Below are 8,754 nucleotides of genomic sequence, written 5' to 3' on the forward strand. Positions count from 1 at the left end.
CCTCTTCATTCCTTCTCACACCTCCCTTGTCTGAGCTCTCTCACCTCTGCCTGCCACTGCCTCTCTGGGCCACTCCCTCGCTGTGACTGGGACACTCTTTTCTTTGGCTTGTCTTTCATGTGACCCAAGACTTCCCATACAATATCCAGGTCAAAGGGGGCATAGTGTAGAATGTGTACCTTGTCGAGTACATGTAGGAGATGCTGTTGTCACATAAGCCCCCACGGCCCTGAAATATAAAAAACAGAGGGATAAAGAACAGGAGAGTCAAATATGCCAAAGGTGCCTGAGATGAAGACTGTCTGTGGGATCAGGAAGTATGGCTATTAATGATGGCCTTGACGAGCCCAGTTACAGTGGAGTGACTGGGACAAAAGCTCCATGGAAGGGGCTGAGGAGAGAATATCTCAGCAGAATTTGAAGCAGTTGTGGTTTGAAGGGCAACCGGTAATGTGCCAGTAGCTGCAGAATAGGGTGGGGGAAGACGGTGGGTTTCCCCCTTTGCTGTGGAATGCTCCGATGTAGAGCGAGCAGGTGCTGGTTCAGGAGAGGAGTGATAACTGCAGGTGCAAAGTCCCTGAGAAGGTGCAAGGCATGGGATCCGGGGGCAGAGGTGAGGGGCCGGGTGCAGTCAGGAGCATGCGTGGAGAGGGGCAGCAGAGTGCCAGGGCAGAAACATGCAGATTGGGACTGGGAAACGAGAACTCCCACGGGATTGCTTCTGTATTCTCCAGGAATTCTTGGCGGGTGGGGCTGGTGGTCGTTAGCATGGGGGAAGGTTATTAGTGTGTAGTGTAGGAGTGTGGGTAGGTGACCATGAAATGGATTTAAGATAAAACACTTCTGTAAAGTTGTAAAGTTTTCTCCTCGGTGCTCAGACACAGGCAGGGAGTGGGTAGGCAGGAGGGTGCAAGGAGCACAAGAGGTGTGTTTGCAGGGGACAGCGTCCAGCCCTGGCTCAGCCGATGGAGGAGGGGCCTGGCGCAAGGTGGGAGAGGACGCGTGGTCGGTGAGCTGGGGTGTCCAGGAGGTTGTGGTATCAGCGCACTGGCACTAGAGCGAGGGGGCTGGAGGACAGGACGTCATGCTGAGGGCGCTGAGAGGGAGGCAGGCTAGAAACAGGACACCACGAGGGGCGAGGTCTTTCCTGATGCCCGGGGCGGGACCGTGGGCAGAGGGATGCTCGGGTGGGGTGGAGGGGAGCATCGCCAAGGACGGAGAGTGTCCGGAATGACCGGGTGAGCCTCGTGGGCACGGAGGACGGATCAGAAGAGTGAGGGCTGACAGGAGAACAGTGAGTGAACCACGCGAGAAACGCGTTCACAGGTCGAGGTTGGCGGGAGGAGAATGGACAGGGGACTTGTAACGTTCCCGCTCATGGGGGGCTTCGTCAGTGGGCAACGGGACCGGGATGTCACCGGCCAGGTACTTCAGTGGAGAGTTCGAAACTGGGTCCCGGAGAAAACTCCCAGCCGACCAGGGCCAGGAGACTGGCACGGGCCTCACTGGGTTGCTGTGCGCAGGCCCAGAGCCAGCCAATCGGAGTGCAGCACCGCCCACCAAGCCCCGGATATTCCCGGACTCCCTGACTTCTTTCCCCTGTTGCTATGCTTCCGCGGACGGCTCGCGGGGCGGCTCGCTGTCCAGGGCTGGTTTGGCCGGACCCCTTCTAGAGATTCCCTTCCTTTCTCTGGTCCTTACGGGCACCCCCTTAACTTTCGCATCCACGCTGTCGAGTCCTCTGCGCGAAAACCCAGCAGAAACGATGAATTTTCTCCCGGGCTTGCGGCGTTTTGGTTTCTGTGGCCTGCAGGTGGCGGTGTTGCCCCACAGTGTTGTCGGGCAGGTTTTTTTTTTTTTTTTTTTCTTCCCCCTCCGCCCTTCGCGCTTTAAAAAAATGACAGGAAGCCTTTTGCCACAAGAAGCGGCTGATTTTTTTTTTTTTGCTTCGCTTCTGCCGGTTGGCTGATTCAAACTGCTTCTGAGCCCTTCAGAGAGCCGGTTGTGAGAACTTTCACCGGACCCATTGACACTTAACATTACAATAAAATAACATAAGCTGATACATTGAATAATAGTGGACGGAGTGGTCACCCTTGTCTTGCTTCCGCTCGTTGAGGAATTCCTGTATGTTTAAAGAGAACTTTATTATGACAGTGAGTTTTGACGTGAAAATCGTTACGTGAAGTAGAAGTGAAAGTGGCTCAGTCGTGTCAGATCCTTTAAGACCCCTTGAACTATAGCCTGCCAGGCCCCTCTGCCCTTGGGATTCTCCAGGCAAAAATAATGGAGTCGGTTGCCATTTCCTTCTCCAGAGGATCTTCCCAACCCAGCGATTGAATCTGGCTATCCTGCACTGCAGGCTGACTCCTTACCATCTGAGCCACCTACAATAATAACACGACAGGGACAAGTGCCAAGCTAAGAGCCTGCTGGGTAATTGATGCTGGACACCACCCAAGAAGCAGATGCTATTACTGCCCTCATTTTATGCCTTTGGGACCTGTGGCACACAGAGGAAGAGTCAGCTGTCCAGGTTCTCAGGGTTCCTCAGAGAGTGTCCCTATGTTCAGGTCTCAAGTCTGTCAGATTGTAGTTTGCACACTGGTTTGCAGGATACATTCCCCTCCCCAGTAGAAGAGAGAAATAAAACGCTCACTGGGATCGAGGGTAAAACAGCCTGCAATGCGGCGAAAGATGGACGGCAGGAGGAGAAGGGGATGACAGAGGACAAGATGGTTGGATGGCATCACTGACTCAATGGACATGAGTTTGAGAAGCTCCGGGAGATGGTGAAGGCCAGGGAAACCTCCTGACGTGCTGCATGCAGTCCACGGAGTCGCAAAGAGTCGGACACGACCGACGGACTGAAAAACAACAGTAACATTTATTACAGTGAGATACTAAATGAAAGGGGGCGGGGAGGGAAACTACAGAGAAAAGGACTCATCCACTCTATCAAGATTATGACATGATAACACATTTATAATGCAAAGCACCTGGAAGTAATCAGCTGTTACGGAGTACAAGTCGCTCAGCTCACTGCAAGGTGAGTCAGGAAGGGACTTGAATCCAGAGTCGACTGACAGAGAAGAGGGCAGGGTAGTGACTCAAAATAGCCATCTTGTTGGGGCCAGGTTGGACAGGACGCGGACATCACGGATCAGGTCCCTCAGTGGAGAGTTCCAAACAGTTTCGGGGAGAAATCTCCCAGCGGACGCAGGCTGGGAGGCTGGCACTGACCTCACTGCTCCCCAGGGCAGGCCCAGAACCAGCCCTCAGCAACTCCGGATCTTCCTGGATGCCCTGACTTCTTGCCTGCCTCGCTGTGGTTCTGTGGGCGGGCCGAGCGGAACTCGCGCCGTCCAGGGGTGGTTTGCCCGGGCCCCTTCGAGAGGTTCTTGTCTTTCTCTGGTCCTCAGGGGCATCCCGCATAATTTCCCATCTGCGTTGTCCAGTCCTCTGCCCGAAAACTGAGCAGGAAGGATCGATGTACTTCCGGGCTTGCTGGCATTTTGGTTTCTGTGGTCTGCAGGGGGCAGTGTTGCTCCGCGCAGCCGCTTGCCCGTTTCTCCCCCGCCCGTCTGGGTTGAAAGAAGGCCTCACAGCCTTTTGCGGTAATAAGCGACGAACTTTTTTCTGCGCTTGCGCTGGTTGGCTGCTTCGAAGTGCTGAGGAAAATGCTGAGACACACATTAAGCAAACTGAAAAATTAACAACAAAGAGAAAATATTAAGCAGGTCAAGGGAAAAGTAGCAAATAACATAAGAGGGAATCCCCGTAAGATTATCAGCTGATTTCTCAGCAGAAACTCTGCAGGCCAGAAGGGAATGAATGGCATGACATATTTAAAGTGGTGAAAGGGAAAAACCTACAACCAAAATTACTCTACCAAGCAAGGCTCTGCTTTCAGATTCAACAGAGAAATCAAAAGACAAGCAAAGGTTCAGAGAATTCAACAGTACCACACCAGCTCTACAACAAAGACTAATGTAATATCTCGAGGCAGAAACAAAAAGGCCACGACTAGAAAGAAGAAAATTATGAATGGGAAAGCTCACCAGTAAAGACACACAGTAAACATAGGAAATCATCCACACACAAATATGATGTCAAAACCAGCAGTTGTGAGAGGATGGGATGATATGGAAAATGTATTTGAAATTAAGACACCAGTAAACAAGTATATGTATGTAACACACACATGTATATATATATACTCTTTTACTCAGGCATGTCTGCCTCTTTGCAACTCCGTGGACTATAGCTCTCCAGGCTCCTCTGTCCATGGAATGTTTCCAAACAAGAATACTGGAGTGGTTTCCATTTCCTCCTCCAGGGGATCTTCCCAACCCAGGAATCAAACCAAAAGCTTCTGCATCTCCTGCATTGGTAGGGGGATTCTTTAGCACTGAACCACCTTGGAAGATATATATATTTATGTATATACGTGTGTATGTGGTGTGTGTATAGACAGCTATAACAAAAAACTCATGATAACCAAACATCTACAATAGACACAAATAGAAAAAGGGATCCAAACACAACACTAAAGATAGTCATCAAATCACCTTGAAAAACAACCCCAAAGCAATTTTTAAAATGGCAATAAGAACATACCTGTCAGTAATTAACTTAAATGTGAATGGATGAAATGGAGGAAACATCGTCATGTTCTATGTGCACATGAGAAGAAAGTGTATTCTGCTGCTTTTGGATGGAATGGCCTAGAAATAGCAATTAAGTACATCTGGTGTAATGTGTCATTTAGGGGCTGTGCTTCCTTCTTGATTTTCTGTCTGGATGAGCTCTTCATGGATGAAAGTGGAGTGCTAAGGTCCCCCACTATTATTGTGTTGCTGATGCTTCCTCCTTTTATGGCTGTTTCTATATTGAGGTGCTCCTATGTTGGGTGCATATTTATTTACAATTGTTCTGTCTTCTTCTTGGGATAATCCGTTGATCATTATGTGGTGTCCTTGAATCTTGCAACAGTCTTTAAAGTCTATTTTGTCTGATGTGAGTATTGCTAATCCAGGTTTCTTTAGATTTCCATTTGCATTGAATATCTTTTTCCATCCCTTCACTTTCAGTCTGTATGTGTACCTAGATTTGAAATGGGTCTCTCGTAGACAGTATTATGTGTGCTGGGCTGTGCTTTGTCGCTCAGTCGTGTCTGCCTCTTTGCGACCCCATGGATTGCACCCCGCCAGGCTCTCCTCTGTCTATGGGGATTCTCCAGGTAAGAATACTGAAGTGGCTTGCCATGCCCTCCTCCAGGTGACCTTCCCAACCCAGGGATCAAATCCAAGTCTCCTGCATTGCAGGCAGATTCTTCACCGACTGAGCCACCAGGGAAGCCCAAGAATACTGTAATGGGTAGCCTATCCCTTCTCCAGGGGATCTTCCCAATGCAGAAATCAAACTGGGGTCTCATGCATTGTAGGCAGATGCCGGAGTCCAGCTCCAGCAGCCAGGGAAATGCCCTGAAGGGATGAACGGGATGGGCAAATGAAAATGATACAGTCTCTCGCTCAAAGCACTGGACTGCATGTTTATTTTAAGCATCAGGTTTTCTTTTATACTTTTACAAAAGCATTAGGTCAGAGGTATGACATCTTCAGTTTCCCCTCACCCATATTTACTGTCTCCATAAATCATTGTTGTCCTTCAGAGTTCCCTCTTAAGTGTCTTTGTGATAACATTGTAACTGAAGTTTTTCTCAGGGCTGTATATTACATTCCTCAGTTTATTTCTTATCTCTTTAAATCCTGTTATCCCCTAGTAACTTAAGCTCATCATCTCCTAAAAAGGCTTTTAGCTATTAGTATCTCTAAAATTCCTAGTTTCTATAAGCTATAGTAAAATATGCCAACACTGCAACATACCTTAAACTTTTAGCTTCTAACTATTCTTAATTATTCCTAACCCCTAAACTCAGCAAACTTCTTTTGCCATAAACATTCCCCTTACAGGCGGGTTTCAGATAACAATGTTTCCCATGGTCTCAGGCTGCAGCCAATGTGCTCATTCTGGAGCATTCTTTGTAAAGATCTTTGAACAAATGTCAATAGTTAACTTTATGGATTCTAACATTGTTTCCAGCCAACTCAACCGGAGGAAGGAAAGGACAAGTCAGAATCACAAGACCTAACTCCTTCATCCCGGGACCGTGCCTGCGGGATGAGGAGAGGGGGTTGGGGTCGTGCCTCCATTTTGTCAGTAATGCCTATCGCAGCTCCCGACATCCAGATCCTTTACCAGCTGAGCTACCAGGGAAGCCCAGACAGTATTACACATGGGTCTTAATTTTTTTTTTAATCCCTTATCTTTTTCTTTTTCTTTCAGTTCAGTTCAGCCGCTCAGTCGTGTCTGACTCTTTGCGACCCCATGAACCGCAGCACACCAGACCTCCCAGTCTATCAACAACTCCCGGAGTTGCAGCATTTCATTCATTTATATTTAAGTTAATTACCTCCAGATATACAACTTAGGTTTCAAGGAGGCAGAGGAACCAAAGATCAAATTGCCAACATTTGTTAAATCATGGGGAAAGCAAAGGAAATCATGCAAAACATCTGCTTCTGTGTCATTGACTACACTAAGACCTCTGACTGTGTGGATCACAACAAACTGTAGAAAATTCTTAACCAGAGCGGAACACCAGACTACCTGACCTGTCTCCTGAGAAACCTGTATGCAGGTCTAGAAGCAAGTTAGAACCAAAGTTGGAAGAGGTGACTGCTTTAAAATTGGGAAAGAGTATGACAAGGCTGTATGTTATCTGGTAGCAACAGCCTCATAATATGAGACAAAGGAATTAACTTCCTTGGGACTTCCCAGGTGGCCCTAGAGGTGAAGAACCTGCCTGCCAATGCAGGAGAGAGTCTGGTTCAATCCCTGGGTCAGGAAGATCCCCTGGAGGAGGCACTGGCAACCCACTCCAGTATTCTTACCTGGAGAATCCCAGGGACAGAAGAGCCTTGCAGGCCATGGTCCATAGGATCATAAAGAGTCAGACACGGTGGAAGTGACTTAGCATGCACACACATGAACTTAATAGATAGAAAGGTATTATTCATCTTCATTACTTTTAGAGTGAACTTTGCTCCTGAATATTTTTCAAGAAATGTTCTCATTTTATGTAAGTAGCAATGTTTTGGAGAACATTTTTCTGCTCTCCTTTTTTAAACACATTTATTGAAATAGAATTGATATACAGCAAATTGTATATATTTAATGTGTACAATTTGATGAGTTTCGACATATGCAAACAATGATACTATCACCACCACAATCAACGTAATAGACATATCCAACACCTCCTAAAATTTCCTTGTGTCCCTTTAGATTTGTTCTATGTTAGACTCTGTGTGTGTGTGTGTGTGTGTGAGTGTGTGTGTGTGTAGTGAAAACATAATATTAGATTAACTCTCAACAAATGTGGCTACCCAGGTGGCTCAGTGGGAAAGTATTCACCTGCCAATGCAGGAGATGCAGGAAATGGGGGTTTCATCGCTGGATCGGGAATATCCCCTGGAGGAGGGAATGCAACCCATTCCAGTATTCTTGCCTGGAGAATCCCATCGACAGAGGAGCCTGGCTGACATGATTCACGAGAATTGGCAAACACTTGGCATGTATGCATAAGCACTTCAGTTTAGTCGCTCAGTCGTGTCCGACGCTTTGCGACCCCATGAACCTCAGCACACCAGGCCTCCCTGTCGATCACCAACTCCCAGAGTCCACCCAAACCCACGTACATTGAATCGTTCAGGCCATCCAGCCATCTCACCCTCTGTCGTCCCCTTCTCCTCCTGCCCTCAACCTTTCCCAGCATCAGGGACTTTTCCAATGAGTCAGATCTTCGCATCAGGTGGCCAAAGTATTGGAGTTTCAGCTTCAACATCACTCCTTCCAGTGAACACTCAGGGCTGATCTCCTTTAGGATGGACTGGTTGGATCTCCTTGCAGTCCAAGGGACTCTCAAGAGTCTTCTCCAACACCACATTTCAAAAGCATCCATTCTTCGTTGCTCAGCTTTCTTTATAGTCCAACTCTCACATCCATACATGACCACTGGAAAAACCATAGCCTTGACTAGACGGACCTTTGTTGGCAAAGTAATGTCTCTGCTTTTTAATATGCTATCTAGGGTGGTCATAACTTTCCTTCCAAGGAGTAAGCGTCTTTTAATTTCATGGCTGCAGTCACCATCTGCAGTGATTTTGGAGACCAGAAAAATGCAGTCAGCCACTGTTGCCACTCTTTCCCCATCTATTTGCCATGAAGTGATGGCACCGGATGCCATGATCTCAGTTTTCTGAATGTTGAGTTTTAAGCCAACTTTTTCACTCTCCTCTTTCACTTTCCTCAGGAGGCTCTTTAGTTCTTCTTCACTTTCTGCTATAAGGGTGGTGTCACCTGCATATCTGAGGTAAGCGTGTGACTAAATAAGGGCCAGTTTGTCCACAGCACAGTGTGCCTCTTCCTGTTTTATACCCAGAATTCCTTCACGACGCAGTGTCATTCAGGGATGGCAGAGGTTGCAACTTAACCCTGTACAACTGGCTGTTTCTGTTAGGGATCCTAATTCATCTGAAGCCAGAGATGGAATTTCTGAGCTGGAGTGCACCTGTGTCTTCAGGTGTGACCTATTAGAGCTGTCTTCGGTTGGTGTCCAGGATGAGCAGTCTGAACTGTTTGCAGATCTCTGTCCCAGGGCATCAAATCTTAGAACTGTGTGGAGGGTCT

General features: G+C 47.7%; 1 long non-coding RNA gene across 1 annotated transcript; it reads right to left on the reverse strand.

Moving 5' to 3' along the window:
- Nucleotides 1-1,910: 1,910 nt before the first annotated feature.
- Nucleotides 1,911-3,479, reverse strand: LOC145536316 (uncharacterized). The gene is made up of 2 exons (XR_014075766.1): nucleotides 3,000-3,479; nucleotides 1,911-2,867 (listed from the first exon to the last, which is right to left on the reverse strand). It is a non-coding gene; the product is annotated as an uncharacterized LOC145536316 (long non-coding RNA).
- Nucleotides 3,480-8,754: the final 5,275 nt, after the last annotated feature.

The sequence above is a fragment of the Giraffa tippelskirchi genome, chromosome X (assembly GCF_054371585.1).
Source record: "Giraffa tippelskirchi isolate mGirTip1 chromosome X, T2T-mGirTip1v1.2.pri, whole genome shotgun sequence".
Lineage (NCBI taxonomy): Eukaryota > Metazoa > Chordata > Mammalia > Artiodactyla > Giraffidae > Giraffa > Giraffa tippelskirchi.